Below are 16,919 nucleotides of genomic sequence, written 5' to 3'. Positions count from 1 at the left end.
TTTGCAAGCAATTTGGATCCAAAAGCAAGCTTTTCTAAGTGGTTGAAAACCGCCCCTCTGTCTGAGATAGCACCCTTTCTACGTCAATGCCGTAATGTGCACAATCAAAAGTAGGCTGTAGGTACTAGCACATTTCAAGTTAAAATAGCTCTTCATCAGGAGATGGAATCTTGACATCTTGTAAAAGAAGGCTGCAGGTCATATGTTTGATTTTGTTCCCACTCCAAGGACTTTTAAAAGATTTTACTCTCCTGATGAAGAGCAATTTTGCTTCAAAATGCTTTGGAACTCTCTGATTGTCTTCATAAAGACTTGATGTACCCTTGGTAGCTGACCATCTCAGAGGGTTCCGCACTGCATGGCACAGTCTAGCCTCACAAGGTCCTGGGATGAACCCTTCCTTGTATAATTCAGTGACATGCCGGATTTGTGTATAGTTGATATTTAGATGAATCATTTTACAGCTCTTCTGGTACCTAAGGCAAAGTATCAGTCACAGCCAGCTAACAAATGAAACAATCTTCAGGAAAAGGATTCAGTCAAATGTATGCCTGAGCTAGTGGAGCCTAGTGGATAGAAAGTTAGGCCACCACATACACTTCCTTCTTTAAATAGGTTATGGTGCCCAGTAACTGTCTGCCTCTCTCTTAGCCCCAACTGTAGATGAAATAAAATTTATAATTATTTAACATGATGACAAATCTTAACATTTCTTGAGTTTTAATATTTGGAACTTTCTCTTCCAATAGGTTTAATGTGCAAAAAAAGTGATGATTGGGGTGGTGGGGTGGATTTCATTTCAGGATTGAAAGAAACCAAGCAATAGGAAGGAAAGACTGAGCATCACAACCCAGTTTCACAAAGAGCCTTTGGTCATCTCTAAAATATATATTTGCCAAAGATAGCTCTATACACTTTCTATTTTTCATTAGGAACAAAAAGACTACACAGTAGTCTGATGGGACCCTCAAGAGCAGCATGAATCCTCAAGTTATTTAATTTCCCTCTATTTTCCAGTTCACCAAGTATACACACTCTGGTTATATTATCCCTAATCAGAATGAAAATGAGGTCACAGCGTTCTAAAATAGTTGCTGCTTTGAAGAACTCTGTAGTCACCTTTACTTTTTGTCTTTAACTTTTCCAAGACTTCATTCTGCCCCCTCAATTGCACTTTTTGGCTTTCAAGCTCTAAAACTAATAATCATCACCATCATCCTTGTACCGGAAGGTCCAAGGGCAGGTTACCTAATGTGAAGAGACAATTAAAGCAGTTTTAAAAACCCACCCAGGACTCCAAGACCAATAATCCATACAATACACTTTAGGGAGAACACCAAAACTAATTCTTCAGTTTTCAGTTGCAGTACTTACCTTGTTTATTGCAGATAAACAAATGAAGACCCACGAGTCTAAAGCTCTGCAGTCTTTTAATTAGTCATTTGCAATTATTGTTGTTGTTGCTGATATTATTTATTAGTGCAACCAATGTACATGATTCTTTATTGCATAAAATAAGTAAAACAGGTCCTGCCTCTTGTAAATTTCCAGTCTAAATTTGGAAGGAGGGCCAGGATTTGAACCGCTGACCTTCAGATCAGCAAGCCCTAGACTCTGTGGTTTAACCCACAGCGCCACCCACATCCCACAATAGCAATGGCTATGTATAATCTGTAGATCAGAGAGAAACTAATGTTTATATTCTCTGACCCTTTTTTTCTGCTGGTAGAAAGTATAGAAAAAGGGAAGGTAGCCCTGGAAGGTATCTAGAAAGCAATTCATCATCTCAGGTGGGGTCATCAAATACATTTCCTCTCTCACTTGCCTTCATGATTCAAATTAACTAGGAACTAATGGAAAAATTAATCAGAAGCTATTTCATCCATCTCATTCCTGGAAAGGCAGGTGAACATTAAACATTAAATTTTATGATGAAATTGAGATGCTGTACAAATACAGTTAATTAAAGTTTTAGAACAGCATATTATTTTAATTTATAAAAGGAAGTTCCATTGAATACGTGCTCTAAAGAGTGTAAGAAATGAGAACCCTTGAATTCTCCCTCGCACAGCGTAATGGGATTAATTTCATATCCACCATCTCAAATGCATGGCACATTAATGAAATGATAAATGAGCTGAGAGATGTGTCTCAAGAGCAAAGACTAAATAAAACATTTTTGAGCTGTGGCACTTGGACATCTGAGGAGCAGATACTGCTGTGAATAGCAACCAGGCAGTGTTTTTAATGACTACGAGAGAGCTTGTTACTGATTGTCTGTTGGTTTTATTTTACATATTATCAAAAGCTTCATAATATCCTTGGATAAGGCTGGGGTTCATCTAGTTCAGTCTTGCCCAAATTGTTGCCCTCCAGATGTTTTGCACTACAATTCCCACCAGCCTCAGCCAGCAGAGCCAATGGTCAGGAATAATGGGAGCTGTGGGCCAAATCTGGAGGCACCAGAATGGGAAGGCTGATCTAGTTCAATGTTCTCCCCAAAGATATCTTTTGGGAAGTTCAGAAAGAAAGAATATAAGAACTGTTCTGCTGGATCAGCCAAAGGATCTAACTAAACTAGTAATCTGTTTCCAAAAAAGACCAGCCAAATATCCATGGGAAGTTGTTTGTGCTGTATTATTTGGTGAGAGGCTGCTTCCATAACAGAGGTACGGCCAATTGTATAGTAGACAAATAGTCAATTAGCCTAATGAAACAATGAGAAAATAGGTAGCATGCCTATTTAATAATGGATGCCCATGAGAATGCAGGCAACTTTAGATTCAAGAATGATTCATTGGCTCATGGTGGACACTGCTTATTCTCATAAATCATATCAGAAGGTGAACCAGGATAACTTACCCACCCATGTGGCAGAGGCTCAAGCTAAGAACTGAGACCTCACTGAAAAAATTGTGAAATGTTCATTCCTGGCACTAAGGTGTCACACTTCTTCAAGGCAGTTGACATGGCTAAAATGTCACCATTGTGATACTGATGGAACATGCGACTGCTTCTTCTCGTGAGCCAAACCATTGACTTCAATTACCCAAGGCTATGGCCACCTCTTCACTGGATTTCAGTAGAATTGTGGCACTCAGACTTTTGCTGATGGGATCTGGTTTTCTTAATAACTTGAATAATGGCAAGAGTGCTGCTTGCTCTTTGTACAAAAGAGCTTTCCAAAGACGCTCTGCACTAGAATTAGTCATTTGCTTTCTTGACACAGAAGTATTACTTTGACCTTTTGGGAGCTGCACATGGGATTTACATGCACAAATTGTTCTTTTATAAAACTTGTTCATAGTGAATATCAATTCTGGAATGGATATTCCTTGTGGAGGGCTGTGGGGATAAGGTGGCTATTATTTAGGTGCCTGCAGGAAGAAATCTAATCAGCTTGTACCCACCTCCACTGTTTCCCCCAATTCAATACACAGGAAATGTTGATATGTGGATGGAGGATAAAGTAGAATTATTTGAAACCAACCTAAAAGCAAACATGAGATTTTAGTGAACTGAGAGAAGCTATATTTTATTTTGCTTGTTACAGATGGACAAAACAGAACTCAGATTGCTTCATAACTTTTTAATCTATAATCAGTGGGCCAACACAGTTCCATCATTGGAATAATGCTGCAAGTCTGACTCTGAGTGCAGAATACTTTATATCTGTCCAAATATATGAACCTCATCTTAAACACACACACACACACACACACACACAGAGAGAGAGAGAGAGAGAGAGAGAGAGAACAAGTTTCTATTTCTATAGCTGTAGAAATCCTATAAAATACTGTTTATATGATTGCTACCATGGATTTGCCTTTTGAAAATGCTGGCTCAGTTTAGAATTTGAACGAAGGATTGTTACGTATGCACCAGAATGACTGGCCAATGTTCCTTAAGGGTGAACAAAAAATGCTTCTTTATGGGTGCTGATTGTTAAAATGATGTGTACTTAGACTTCCTTAAACATGTTCTGCATGGTTTCACAAATGAGCAGATCATTTTTTGAGAGCTTCCATTAGCTGTTCTTAATGTCTAGGAAACACTTTGAAAATTATGGTACCATTCGGCCAGTGGGTGCCACTATTTTACTATACTTCAGAAATTTGCAAAGCAGTCAATTGGTTTATAATTTTGCTTATTGTCGCTTTCTTGTCATGTAAATGAGAACAAGAATGACACAAAAACATACATAGGAGCACATGCTTGACATTAACTATAGAAAAGGGGTAAGGGCTGTATTCAGCATACCACTCAATAGATTGTTCTGTCAGTGCAAGCATTTTTCCTTGTCCAGTGGAACTATTTCCCCTCTCCTCCCTTGGTTTATTGTTCTGGGGGTTCTCCTGATCCTCCAGTGCAGTTTTGGGGGGCTATGGGGGCGTGTGAGGAGAGACTGGAGGGGGAAAGCCCCATTGTGCTTACAGGTGTCGTTGCACTGGCTTGCACTAGCGCAACAATTTTGTTGAATATAGGCACCAGTACTCGCTCAGTTTTCTGAATGTAATCTGTATTAGAAGGAGTACAGAATCTTGCCACTTTCTTCCTTGCTTCTGTCATGATAAAAGGGGGGGGGACCCACAACAACAACAAAAATACCTAAAACCCAACCCTGTGAGTGAATACACAAGCGAATCGTGAACCCAGCTGGAAAAAGTTTTCCGGACATTAGCTTCACATTTTTGCTCCTGCTTTTTATAAATTGTTGTACACTCATTGACCTGAGACTCAATGCAGAAGACAGTATAGAATAAGGTTACAAGATTTTTTTCAAAGAATCCAGGGAAACTTTGGGGGGGGGGAGGGAGGAAGAGGGGGGAAAGTTATTAATTTTTTTTAAATTAAGAAGTAATATCTTCTCTCCTGTAGTCTCCTCTGTCACATGGCTTTCGTCTGGGCTCTGGCCTGCTCTCTTGGAGCGCTAGCCGCCATGGAGTGGGCCATGTGTCCTTGCCCTCCCAGTGCTCTCTTACCTCTCCTCCTCAGCAGCAGCAGTAGCGGCGCAGGAAGGTCAGGGCTCCCGTCTTTTTTCTCCCTCCTCTTTCTCTCTTTTTCATCTCCTTCTCCTCTCCTCCTTCTCCCTGCATCGGCTCCAGGGTTTTTACTGGCTCCGGAGCACCGCTGGGCAGTCGGCCGGGTACTCTCGCTCCTGGCTCGATTTGGGTCACAGGGGTGTGTGTGTGTCAGCAGCAGTCTCAGCAGCCCAGAGCCAGCCTGCTAGTGCAGTTGGCTTTGGCTGGCTTCAGGAGCTGCTCGCTGCTGCGGCGCCCGCCATTTTGCCTCACTGGAAGTCCCCATATGATGTGTCTTGTGCCGCTGAACCAATCACACAACATTCATTCCCTACTAATAAATCTACAACACTTAAAATATAAATCCGGGGACATTAAATGAAATCTGGGGACATTCCGGGGATGGATTTTTCCCCCAGGGACAGATTTATAAATCTGGGGAGTGTCCCCAGGAAACGGGGATGTCTGGTAACCATAGTATAGAAATGCCACTTGGGACAATGGGAAAGAAAACTTTTTTATATTCTAATATTTGTTTTTTATTGGTTGGCTTATTATTCTTTTTAAAATTATGGCGTGTAAATTGTATCCACCAGAGGCTTTGCATTCAGTATTGTGCGCCCAGTTTTATGGAACTCATCTCCAGTGGAGGTCAGACAGACCCCTTGCTCTTCAGCCTTCAGCACCTAAAGAAGACTTTTTTTGTTTCGTTCCACCAGGCATTTCATTTTTATGGTATTGAGTTTTTGTACACTTAGAGATTAATGTGACTAAACACCATATAGAGTGTGGGTGGTATTTTTTGAATGTGTTTGGAAGGAAAGTAAACATGAAGATTTCTGTTGCCCTATGGCCATTAAGTGAATAACAACAAAATGTAAAATGTTGCCCATTGTGTCTTGCTAACATATGAAGTGATAAAAATAGAGTTTGACACCTCATTTTTCCATTAAGGAAGTGATAACAATCTCTGAGAAAACACCCCCCCCCCTTTTTTCAGCAGCAGGAAGTGGGAAGACGTCAAAAAACAGATATTTTAACCCCTTGAAGAGATGAGGAACAAAAATATACGTCCCATAATAGGCCATATAGCAGTGTTGCTTAGTTGTGGGTCCTTTTACAGGGTACACCATGGGGAGGGGGGAGCTACAGCTTAAAATAATACAGGAGCTTTATGGGTGGGTTTCTGATCTGCTGTGCTCAAAGTACAGTTCTCTCCCATGGGTGGAATGTTTTTCTGAACACCTTTTATTTATTCATGTATTTGTTTATTATGGAGCCCACCTATTCTCCTCAATAATATGCAAACACTCCTGGGCCCTGGAACCCTTTTTTAATTAGTTTGGAAAGCAGCCGGTGTTCAATGCTTTAATCAATTGCAAACTGCTGAAGTGTGGAACTCCGAGCAGTGTACCATGAGTCAGGGGTCCAGCATGTGGGATAACATTATTGTTCTTCCCGTAATTTGCACTCAGCAAGAAGTGAACAACAGCTAAAATAGCAATAGGCTCCCAATAGAGAGCAGTCGATCCCATCCCAATGGGGTTTTATTCTAAATAGCATCAAGATAATTAAACCTGACAGAGGTGAGAGACATAAATCTGGTTTCTGCTGGGATAGCTTGTTTGCGTTGGTGTTTCTTAACTTGTTTCAAAATGGAGTTGGAATACTATCACTATAGCTAGTATTTTGTTGGCTCCATTGCTGGGCTAACTTCTCACATTAAAATTCTCCTCAGCGTGGGCTAAAAATGGCAGAATTGGCCATTTAAAGGATCTTCAAATTAAAAGCAGGACTGTTGTGGCAAGCAGCCTTTGAAGATAAATGGCCTGGGGCAGCAGATCTTTATTCTCCCCTTGTTCCTGGTGTAGATCTTCACTCACCCCTTCTTTCAGGGTGGGGAGGAGGACACCATTTTGTGGTTTGCCTCAGGTACCGAAATGTATTTGGGTGGACCTGCTGAAGTGGATAAGCAGCTGGATAGAAGACCATGGAGCCCCACAATGAGATTTCTAAAAGAAGGAATAGGATGTAAGCCCAGCCAATCAATAATAATGAAAAGTGGTAGGTGAACAAAACACGTTCCTAAAATGCTGTACAAAAACACAGTGTTGGCAATGATGTGGGAAATTTGTGAACAGTATGTCCTGTAGTTAGTTGTTGCTGTTGGTGTTTGTAAGCAGCTCCACGCAGTGACTCTGAAGATCACGGATCTTGCTCAGGAGGGTGTGTGTGTGTGTGTGTGTTAAATGGTTTTCAGAGGCATGCTCATTCATAATCCAGAGCAGGCTACAGCTGGGGGGAATGAGAGTATGCATGGTTTGCTCAACCCTTTCTCATACTCTTTTCAGTTCAAAAATTTGTATTCTTGCATGCTTGCTGTGAATACCTGCGTGCTCAGGCTTTCAGAGTGAAAGACCTCTTCAAATGTTCCTGTAATAAAGAGCTGTGGCAGAAACGATACTGTGTGAATGGGTATCACCTGCATGTGAATGGGTATCAAGGCTGCCTTCTGCTCAAGTGAATGGGGAAAACATTTGTAGGCAGAAGAGTATCTTTGGCATGTTGGAGCCCCTGAATTGAAAGCAAATACAGTGGTACCTCAGGTTATAGACACTTCAGGTTATAGATGCTTCAGGTTACAGACTCCAGAAATATTACCTCGGGTTAAGAACTTTGCTTCAGGATGAGAACAGAAATCGTGCGGTGGCAGCGGGAGGCCCCATTAGCTAAAGTGGTACCTCAGGTTAAGAACAGTTTCAGGTTAAGAATGGACCTCCAGAACGAATTAAGTTCTTAACCTGAGGTACCTCTGTAGCTGGGTTGGCAGCAGCAAAATATGATATCAAGTTTAGGAACAGCTGCAAAAATTTAAATTCCTTTGAACTCAGTACAAGTGAATGCACATCCACATAAAGCAGAGTGTTGATTCACAGCTAACATTGATTCTTCTAGTACAAAAGTTTTGTTACAGAACCTGCTGATTTGCTGTAGTTATAACCTACTTTAGGAGGACTGGAACTTTGTTCTCAAGATCATATTACACAAAACAGCAATGTGTGATGGAGCACCACTGTGTTTATGAAGTCACATACATTCCCATGGCAGGAGATTGCCTCTGTTCTAGTAGGGCATGAAAGCTTAAACTACATGTTAAGCAGAGCTATGCGATTCTACCCCTCTTCCTTTCTGTTTTTAATCCAAAGCATTCTGAAGCGGTCTGCATGTGACTAAAAGAACAGTGAGTGCAGAGTAGCTGCTTAACTCCCTTCTGGTAATTTTTCTCCAAACTGCTTTTTCATGCGCAGGGGGACACAGGAGTCCCCTTATCTACTCTATATCTTAGAAACCAAACATCTGAACCAGGAAAATGAGCAAAGGGGGAGCTTCTAAGATTCAGCGCGCCCTAGACAGCTTCTTTGGGTTTTGTTTTTTTGAAAAACACCCACAATACTCTTTATGTCTCTGATACAGTCAATTTGTTGAAAGGAATACCAATTGGTTGACTCATTGACTAGATTATCCCCTACCTTGCTATTGTGTGCTTTATTCGCCTGTCTTTTAAAAGGTCAGGATTCTTCCCCACCTTTCCCTTCAAAGATTTGCCTTGATGTGCATTTCCACTATTTATTTTTTTTACCTCAGGGTGGCACCACAGCTCCTTTGTTCTGAAACATGCCTTCCTTGAGGCTGTGAGTTATTCACTGTGGTTCAAAGGGCAGCCAAAAAAGCCTGACCAAGTGTAACTAAATCAGACGGGCATGAAGAAAGATGGCGAGCAAAATGTGATATGTGAGTGACTCTCTCACCCTTCCCAACCATTCTCAATAATTAGAGCAAACGCATGGCGGATAATGAATGGAGGGAAAAGTGTGAAGGTGAACTAAAAATGTTCAGAAATTAATTGTGTATTTCACAAGGAAGAAACATGTATCCTTGATTAGTTATACAACTATATATTGTGTAAATATGGTTTGCAACAATGATGAAGAATATAAAGTATACCATGACAGAGGGGTAGGGTGGGGTGGGGGTGGAATTACCTGTGTGTTGAATATATTTTCATGCTCTCATGGGAATAATGCAGTGATGGGAAGACTGGTCATTTTCAGTAGCAGTAATAATAATAATTTTTATATGCTTATATTTTAAAGAAAAAGCTCTCATAAGCTACATAAAACATCAAATAAAACAATCCAGAATAAAACATTACTGAAGAAAGTGTTATAGGAAAAAAAGGTGGGTTTGGCTTTTGCTGCCTAATTCCCCAAGGGACTGAGTCCCCAAAGTCCAGATGGATGGATGGAGGCAAGATCTATGGAGCAAGGCAGATCTTTATTTTTCTGTTACAACAGAGTTCGCTTCCCTCCTTGTAAGGAGTCGGAGAGACCCTGAACAATGGTGCACAAGCCCCCATAAAGACTTTTGAAATTGTCCACCCTGTAGCTCAAGACCACCCACCAAAACATCATACATACATCACAGAAGGAGGCGGTCTCCAGCAGAAATTTGAGAGCGTTGCTTCTCTCCTGTCTGCCAGGGTACCTGATAATGCCTTACTTGATTGCATTTTCTGGGTAGCTTGGCCATTCCTTTGAGATGGTAAATATTTTAGTTACTGAATCTCTTACACATATTGATAATTTGCTCAGCTTATACTTGCCAGCCTGCATTTGCAGGAAGGTATAAGCCCCTACAGTCCAATAACAATTGGAAAGCTTTTCCCATTTCCTTCCTCCTTGAAGAGAAATATTTGAGGTCAATTTGGGAGAGTCAAAATGGTTTCAGGATTGCTCTCCTGTAATATTACAGACTTGTGGTTTATATACTTATGTATGTGTGTTTGCCTTGTTCATTTATGAACATTTATTCTGTATCTGAGACCTTGGAATTCTTATAACAAAAGTAACACATTCAGTATATATCCAAAGCAAAATAAAGGCCTGAAAGAAGAGACATGCTTTTCCCTGGCACATAAAGACATGTAATGAAAGATCCAGGTGAGTCGCCCTGGGGAGATCATTCCACAAATGGGGAGCCACTGCAGAAAAGACCCATTCTCTGGACCTCTTGCAGAGGAGGCATACGAAGAAGGACCTTCATGATTCAAATTAACTAAAGCTTTATAGGTCAAAACCAGCACTTTGAATTGGGCCTAGAAACTAACTGTCAGCCAGTGAAGTCAGGACAGGATTGGCATTATATGCTCAAACCACCTTGCCCCAACCTAGCCGAGAGAGAGAGAGAGAGAGAGATTGTAAAGACCGCAGCAACTCCCCCTTCTTGACTCTCAAGCCTGACCTGACACTGCACTGAATACCCAGGTGGCCACAGCTGAGTAAGATGTCTCTATCCTTCCTCTCCTACCCAGGTCTCAGTGATACAGATCAGATCAGCCTCCTCATCCACAATCAGATCATGGACGAGGGAGGTTTTAGTCAGAGCCACACCCATATGACTTATATATAAAAAACACCCTAAGGGATTGCTTCTATAAATTTTTGCAGCATACAAACTATCAAACGCTTGAACTATCGTCAAGCTGAGGCCTGCCAAAGGTGCTGTTTGCTTAAACTGGGTGATCCTTTTCTGTCTCATGTTTTCCTGACCTTAGTGAACACTGTTATCTGTGGTTGCACATTTATAGCAACTGATTGTCATGATGTTGTAACATTGCCAGTATATTCTCCTATGATTGCATCTCAAGCAGAGATGTCAGAGAGTTCTAATGCACACAGAGACAACAATAATTATTATAGCCTTTGTGGAGAATATAGAATCATAGAATCATAGAGTTGGAATAGACCACAAGGGCCATCGAGTCCAACCCCCTGCCAAGCAGGAAACACCATCAGAGCACTCCTGACATATGGTTGTCAAGCCTCTGCTTAAAGACCTCCAAAGTAGGAGACTCCACCACACTCCTTGGCAGCAAATTCCACTGTCGAACAGCTCTTACTGTCAGGAAGTTCTTCCTAATGCTTAGGTGGAATCTTCTTTCTTGTAGTTTGGATCCATTGCTCCGTGTCCACTTCTCTGGAGCAGCAGAAAACAACCTTTCTCCCTCCTCTATATGACATCCTTTTATATATTTGAACATGGCTATCATATCACCTCTTAACCTCCTCTTCTCCAGGCTAAACATGCCCAGCTCCCTTAGCCGTTCCTCATAAGGCATCGTTTCCAGGCCTTTGACCATTTTGGTTGCCCTCCTCTGGACACGTTCCAGTTTGTCAGTGTCCTTCTTGAACTGTGGTGCCCAGAACTGGACCCAGTACTCCAGGTGAGGTCTGACCAGAGCAGAATACAGTGGCACTATTACTTCCCTTGATGCAGCCCAGAATTGCATTGGCTATATATAACAAGAAGCCGAAAGCACCAGCCTGAAGATGACGAGTGAGACCTCGTCGAAACGTCGCCCAGACACCCCGACTCTTACACGGGAAGACACCCGAAGACACCAAAACCTGCATTCCTGTACCCGTGAAAATCTACGAAAGCAAATATATATATATATATATATATATATATATATATATATATATATGTATATATACCTTTTTTCCACCAACCAACACAGACAAAGCTACATACAAATCCAGAGAAAATGAGAATTCCCTGTTTTACTTCTTCTGAAACATAATTCTGGAGGAAGCACCTTCTCCTGTCAGCAAGGCTTAGAGAGGGTGAGAGATGCCACTATATTCAGAAGGTAGGCTTATGACAGAGAAGATAAGGGCCTTTTCCATGATAGCACTCTAGGGAAAAATGGATTTAGAGGACCTGGCTAGACCAGATCTTTCAGGAAAGCCATTAAAAGTCTCATTTCGTAAGGTGTCTTGCTGTGTTTTGTTCCATGTCTGTATGTATGTGTGTGCCATTTCAAGATCTGTTTGCCTTGAAGTTTAGTGTTTTAAGTTGAATTGCTTTGCTTTGGCTGAATGATAGTATCATTAAAAAAACCCAACCAAAATGCATGCATGAATTAAATCCTCAGATTAGTCTTTGATGTCAACCAACATGGCTTTCTTGACATACATATTACAGGAAAGATGAATTTGAAGAAGTGAATGAAACATGGATGACTGAAAACTGTCTATTGATTTATAAGGTGATCCATAGTGCTGTCCTCCGGAAAAACTACCAGTGGTGCTTCGAAAATGAAAACTGTACTGTCAACAACATCAAAACATGGCAAGATCCTTTGATGCAGAGGTGCCAGGAGTAAGCTGTGTTGTGTTCTCTATGTGGGAGGCTGGTAATACTGATGATCAAATTCCATCTATTTTGAGAGAAAAATGGCTTTCTCCCAAGATTTCTTCCATGTGCTATGCTAGCTGATACAGAAAAGCATAATAAAATGCAACAAATTTGTATTTTAGCAATGAACCAGGTATCTCATTAACAAAAATTTACTGCCTTATTAATTCTCATCAAAATGCCAATTACAGATATTGCATTTAAAGTGCTACAGCTATGTTTTTCTGGAGACTTTTAAAAGATGGGAGTTTTACACTCTAAATTTGTATTGTGAACAGCTGGAATGTGTCTGGAGACGGAGAACATGGGCATTTGCCTAATTATTTTTTTAAAGCTGGGTTTTTTTCCTCTCCAACAGAGTAACAATTTAAGGAACTGCATATATTGAATTGCTAATGCTTTAGCATAGTAACAGCTAGGCAACCATGGTAGAAATATTCTGCTTCATATACAGCACACTGATGAATTATTAGAAAAAGAAAGTAATTCACTTTGTTAAATTAGAAGTGTTGCCAGAGGCACTATGAATGTTAACAGCCATGTAATCATGCAAAATATTTGGATTTTATCAATAGAAAACACTATGCAGATGCAGTAAGTATGAAACATAATCTAAGAATGATGCATTGGAGAGAAAATATGTCTTTCTCTTTGGTTGTACTTGTAATATTCTATAATAGAATTTCCCGCCAGGAATGTAAATTGATGGAAGGTGAATTTTCAATGAAACTGAAGGGTGAAGCCTTTTGTCCTTGGCAAATGAGAATATTTTGGCACAATAGCAAAAAATGGAAAATGTTTCAAAATCATACAAATTATTAATCAGAATTAAAGTGAGATGTTTTTACATCCTTTTTTGGTTTCTTGTGTACATCCCTCTGCTAATGAACTTTTAGGTCAGTCAGTAGAGCATGAGCCTTTTAATCTCAGGGTCGTGTGTTTGAGACCCACGTTGGGCAAAAGATTCCTGCATTGCAGGGGCCTGGCTTAGATAACCATTGAGATCCCTTCCAAGTCTACAATTCTATGATTACAATGGAGTATTTCAGTCATTTTTTATGTACCTGGTTGTTCCTGTCCTTGAGCTGATATAAATTCATTGACATGATCAGATGAAGGTGATCTTCCAAACGATAACATTCTGTCCCACCTCCGAGGATGTGGACAGGCTGCTTGGACGAGTGAAACCAACCACCTGTCTCCTGGATCCTTGCCCATCCTGGCTTATAAAAGCTAGCCGGGAAGGACTGGGCGATGGGCTTCGTGGGGTGGTGAATGCTTCCCTCCGTGAGGGAGCCTTCCCAGACCCGCTGAAAGAGGCGGTTATTAAACCGCTTCTTAAAAAACCATCTTTAGATGCGGCCACGATGGCCAACTATCGCCCAGTCTCAAATCTTCCATTCCTGGGCAAGGTGATTGAGCGAGCGGTTGCCGAACAACTCCAGGCACGCCTGGAAGAAGCGGACCATTTGGATCCCTTCCAGTCGGGATTCAGGCCTCATCATGGGACTGAAACTGCCTTGGTCGCACTGGTTGACCAGTGATCTCCGGCGCACTGGTTGACCAGTGATCTCCGGCGGGCTAGGGACAAAGGTGAGAGCTGTTTCCTAGTTCTGCTGGATCTCTCAGCGGCGTTCGATACCATCGACCTTCTGGACCGTCTTGAGGGGCTGGGAGCTGGGGGCACTGTTATACAGTGGTTCCGCTCCTTCCTCCTGGGCCGTGTTCAGAAAGTGGTGGTGGGGGATGAGTGTTCAGACCCCTGGGCTCTCACTTGTGGGGTGCCTCAGGGTTCTGTCCTCTCCCCCATGCTTTTCAACATCTACATGCGGCCGCTGGGAGAGATCATCAGGAGGTTTGGGCTGGGTGTTCATCAGTATGCGGATGATACCCAGCTCTACCTCTCTTTTAAATCAGAACCAGTGAAGGCAGTGAAGGTCCTGTGTGAGTGTCTGGAGGCGGTTGGAGGATGGATGGCGGCTAACAGATTGAGGTTGAATCCTGACAAGACAGAAGTACTGTTTTTGGGGGACAGGAGGCGGGCAGGTGTGGAGGATTCCCTGGTCCTGAATGGGGTAACTGTGCCCCTGAAGGACCAGGTGCGCAGCCTGGGAGTCATTTTGGACTCACAGCTGTCCATGGAGGCACAGGTTAAATCTGTGTCCAGGGCGGCTGTTTACCAGCTCCATCTGGTACGTAGGCTGAGACCCTATCTGCCTGCGGACTGTCTCACCAGAGTGGTGCATGCTTTGGTTATCTCCCGCTTGGACTACTGCAATGCACTCTACGTGGGGCTACCTTTGAAGGTGACTCGGAAACTACAACTAATCCAGAATGCGGCAGCTAGACTGGTGACTGGGAGCGGCCGCCGAGACCATATAACACCGGTCTTGAAAGACCTGCATTGGCTCCCAGTACGTTTCCGAGCACAATTCAAAGTGTTGGTGCTGACCTTTAAAGCCCTAAACGGCCTCGGTCCAGTATACCTGAAGGAGCGTCTCCACCCCCATCATTCTGCCCGGACGCTGAGGTCCAGCGCCGAGGGCCTTCTGGCGGTTCCCTCATTGCGAGAAGCAAAGCTACAGGGAACCAGGCAGAGGGCCTTCTCGGTAGTGGCGCCCGCCCTGTGGAACGCCCTTCCAGCAGATGTCAAAGCGATAAACAACTACCTGACATTCAGGAGACATCTTAAGGCAGCCCTGTTCAGGGAAGTTTTTAACGTGTGATATTTTATTGTATTTTTGGTTTTTATGGAAGCCGCCCAGAGTGGCTGGGGAGGCCCAGCCAGATGGGTGGGGTATAAATAATAAATTATTATTATTATTATTATTATAAAAAGAATGCTGAACTATGGTTGTTGTATTTTGAAGAAGCTAAAGGTTCCTACCTACTTTGTTCAGTCCAGAGAAGCATGGCACCAAGTTTAGGTCAGGATCACCAAAAGGAGGAGGAGGAGGAGGAGGAGGAGGAGGAGGAGGAGGAGGAGGAGAAGAAGAAGAAGAAGAAGAAGAAGAAGAAGAAGATCAATATTGATGGAAGAAGTCCATCAATATGAAGATGATACCCAGCTCTACCTCTCTTTTAAATTGAAGGCAGTGAACGTCCTGTGTGAGTGCCTGGAGGCAGTTGGAGGATGGATGGCGGCTAATGGATTGAGGTTGAATCCTGACAAGACAGAAGTACTGTTCTTGGGGGACAGAGGGTGGACTGGTGTGGAGGGCTCCCTGGTCCTGAATGGGGTAACTGTGCCCCTGAAGTACCAGGTGCACAGCCTGGGAGTCATTTTGAACTCACAGCTGTCCATAGAGGCGCAGGTCAATTCTGTATCCAGGGCAGCTGTCTACCAGTTCCATCTGGTACACAGGCTGAGACCCTATCTGCCCGCGGACTGTCTTGCCAGAGTGGTGCATGCTCTAGTTATCTCCCACTTGGACTACTGCAATGCGCTCTACGTGGGGCTACCTTTGAAGGTGACTCGGAAACTACAACTAATCCAGAATGCGGCAGCTAGACTGGTGACTGGAAGTGGTCGCCGAGACCATATAACACCTGTCCTGAAAGACCTACACTGGCTCTTAGTACACTTCTGAGCACAATTCAAAATGTTGGCGTTGACCTTTGAAGCCCTAAATGGCCTTGGTCCAGTATACCTGAAGGAGCATCTCCATCCCCATTGTTCTGGACCTCCACCCCCATTGTTCTGAGGTCCAGCACCAAGGGCCTTCTGGGGGTTCCCTCACTGCGAGAAGCAAAGCTACAGGGAACCAGGCAGAGGGTCTTCTCGGTAGTGGTGCCCAGCCTGTGGAATGCCCTCCGGTCAGATGTCAAAGAGATAAACAATTATCTGACATCTGAAGGCAGGGAAGTTTTTAATGTGTGACATTTTAATGTATTTTTAATCTTTGTTGGAAGTTGCCCAGAGTGGCTGGGGAAACCCAGCCAGATGGGCAGGGTACAAATAATAAATTATTATTATTTTTATTAGAAACCAACTAGAAAATGACATTACATCTTAAAAATTGATTTGGGAATGTTCAGAAAATTCAGGAATGTGTATATTGGAAATTCCCTGCCATTGTGCTCTACTTTGGAATTTTCATTGGTGGCATCCAATCTGTATTAGCCTTTAGGAAAAAAAAAGGCCTCTCTGTTCAAACTGCCTCCCATAATAATCATTCACCCTGCCTTGAATGCCAGTGACTGCTCCACCTGTTTGAACATCTTCTCAGAAAGCCAGAACTATTGCCCAGGCTAAATTGGTGATTAACCCTGATCATTTTCTCAAGCTGACCCTTTTTGTTACTGTGCCAGTATCCCAGAGGATAACAAGGCAGAAGTAAGACTGATAGATGCCAAAATAAGGAAACTTTCCTCATATATTTGGAGAAACCTTAACAGTGTGAAAGGGCAGAGCTGAATAAGGAGTTCTGTCATTTATATATCCCTATGCACACACATCTCCTCTCTCTCTCTCTAACGCACACATCAGTCGGCCTCCAGGCACGTTGCGACTAAGTTCACTACCTTTTAACAGGAAACATTATTCTTAGAAGAATTGTCAGACGTTTAAAAGGTGAACAGGAAACACCTGTTGCTTTTTCTGCCTACCGTGCAGCCCATAAAAGCAGTTTGCCCCAA

At 42.6% G+C, this 16,919-nt stretch overlaps 1 long non-coding RNA gene across 1 annotated transcript; it reads left to right on the top strand.

The window, feature by feature from the left end:
* Nucleotides 1-8,185: 8,185 nt before the first annotated feature.
* LOC309526018 lies at nt 8,186-12,269 on the top strand. The gene is made up of 4 exons (XR_014216622.1): nt 8,186-8,295; nt 8,667-8,813; nt 11,608-11,733; nt 12,069-12,269. It is a non-coding gene; the product is annotated as an uncharacterized lncRNA (long non-coding RNA).
* The last annotated feature ends 4,650 nt before the right edge of the window (nt 12,270-16,919 follow it).

This window comes from Podarcis vaucheri (assembly GCF_965113315.1).
Source record: "Podarcis vaucheri genome assembly, chromosome: 2".
NCBI lineage: Eukaryota > Metazoa > Chordata > Lepidosauria > Squamata > Lacertidae > Podarcis > Podarcis vaucheri.
The sequence above is the reverse complement of the archived record's forward strand: the minus strand, read 5'-3'. Positions and strand labels throughout refer to the sequence as shown.